The following is a 2,446-nucleotide window of genomic DNA, read 5'->3' as shown; positions in this document are numbered from 1 at the left end:
ACACAAAGAAGGAACCTGAGAACAGCAGCAGCATATCCAAAGACCTTTCCTCCATCAGGAGCAAACCCACATGGAGTCAAGAGAAACAGGGAGCTGTCAAGATGATGTGTTCTAATAATGTGGCAGCCCCTCCACCACTCAGAGCTGTTCACTGGGAGAGCTGGGATTGGGGTTTTTCCCCCCCAACAAAACGTTTTGATCTCTGAATTGTTATGCTGAGTCTCACTCCTGAGGGAAAAGTGGAAGCAATCAGCATATTAAGGATCCTTTGAAGGCATCTTTCTCTACCATCACAAAATGGGGGAAAAAATAGGTCCATGTTTGTGCCTCAGGCCACAGCTCAAGGCAAAGGAAGGTTTCAGAGACTCAAAGTCCAAGCAGAGGGCTTGAGGGTGACCCCAGGCAAAGGGACGAACACGTGGAGGCTTCAAAAGCAGCACCAGACCCAACACACAGGGCCATCAAACAAGAACTGCTGCCCTGGAACCCCATTTGCACCAGTTCTGCCAAGAGAGGTGTGCTGGAAAAAACTGTTCTCTTTGGAAACAACAAATAGGTTGACTGAAGGACAACTTCAGAGGATGAGAAGGGCAGCACAACCCAAACCCTTCCTGCACTGGAGCTGCTGCTGAAGGAGTGTCAGAGGAAGTTTCAAGGTTTTGTGGAGATAAACTTGTCCTTGAGTGACATCTGACCATCCAAGGTCTGGATAAACACCCAGAGCACCATGAGAATAAATTCTCCTCCTGCTTTACCCACACAGGGCAAAGGCAACACAGCAGCCTAGGGGAGGGCAGGAGGGGCTGCAAGTGGCACCACATCACCTTCAACCCTTGCTAGAGCAGTCTCCCTCCCTCCACAATCCTCAGACAGCTTCTAAAGCCATTGCTATGCAGAGAGGGATGCAAAGTGGTAGATGCATTCATAAATACCCAATCAATCAAGCTTACTGTGCAGGATCATCTCCTTCCCAGCCAGCTGCTCCACACAGCTCCTGCCCTCCTTGGAATGCAGCTTCCACGTGGCTCTGCTGAGGCTCCAGCTGTGGGGCTTTGTCTCCTTCCTGCCATGTCAGTAGATTATGTCCAAGCTTGGCCCTTGCCTTGGGATTAAGCTTGTTGTCCTACAGATTGAGCTGGTGTTGGCTCCAGCACTGCTCATGCTGTCTGTGCTCCAACACATGGCGTTTACATCCTGAAAAGCTGATGCAGGGTGGCTCAGCTGAGCTTCCACTGCTCAGCCCCAAGAGTGGGACTAAAGGGCTAATGCTTCATGGAACCTTCCCTTCCAATCCCAACCCCCTGCCCTGTTACAAAGCCCCACAGGCTGCCTTGGCTCTGAGGATCAGTAACAACATACCTGGTGGCAACATTCCCAGCTGCCTTCAGAAAGACAAAGCAGTGCTCCTGGACCTAAAATCAGACCAACATGTGATACTCATGGGCACATGTGCACCCTTCTGCTCCAGCCCAGAGACCAGGTAGGACATGACATTTTTGGAAGGGTCTACAGTGCTAGAACTTTTGACAGCTTTTGAAGTGCAGCAGCAGCAGCTGGCAGAAAGGAGCCTGGGGTGCAACACAGCTCCTTTTCAAAGCATCCAGCCCTCTTTTGAGTCACTGCGTGGTGCTGGTGGTAAAAGGATCTCAGGAAACAGCAGAGCCCTGGAAATGGCACGAGAGATGAAAGATGTGGAAGGAAGGAGCAGCAGGAGTGAGAGCAACAGCTTGCTTCTGCCTCGCTGCAGAACTGGTTGCAGAGAAGTGTGACATGGACAGAAAAAGATCATCCTTCCATCCCCAGTTAAATGTGACTCAATTAGCAAAAAAAGCAGCTGACCCTCATCCCAATTTTGAGGAGGTTCCACACCAAGCTAAAAAAAATCAGGAGAGAAACAATGGAGGTGAATTGTTGGGTGGTGGAGCAGGACAGGGGAAGCAGGAGGCTGCAGCCAGCACAGGGGCACATGCACAGGATGCCAGCACAAAGGCCACCCAGGGTGAAGGGGAGAGGCAGAACTGCCCCCAGGGCAGGCACCTGACAGCAACAGGAAGCTAAAAGCTCATCAGCATCCTATTTAAGCCCAGCTTTGCTCCCCTGGCTCTGGGGAGGGACAACTGTCCCCCAGCATCACACCCCACAGGTGCTCAGCAGCGCTGCTCGGAATCCCAGCATGGTGGGGGTGGGAAGGGCCCTGCAGAGCTGCTCCAGCCCAACCCCTGCTAAAGCAGGTTCCCCTCACTCAGGGGGCACAGGAATGTGGAACCTGAGGAGCCTCCACACCCTCCCTGGGCAGCCTGGCACAGGGCTCCCTCACCTCAGCACCAGTTTCCCCTCACGTTCCAGTGGAAGCTCCTGTGTTCCAGTTCCAAGCTTAGGACGAGTGCCCATGCACCAGCCCCTGGCCTGACTGCAAGCTGCAGAACAGAGTAACCAACAAACCAGC

The sequence above is a fragment of the Colius striatus genome, chromosome 17 (genome assembly GCF_028858725.1).
Source record: "Colius striatus isolate bColStr4 chromosome 17, bColStr4.1.hap1, whole genome shotgun sequence".
In the NCBI taxonomy this organism is placed as follows: domain Eukaryota; kingdom Metazoa; phylum Chordata; class Aves; order Coliiformes; family Coliidae; genus Colius; species Colius striatus.
Note: the sequence above shows the minus strand (reverse complement) of the source record.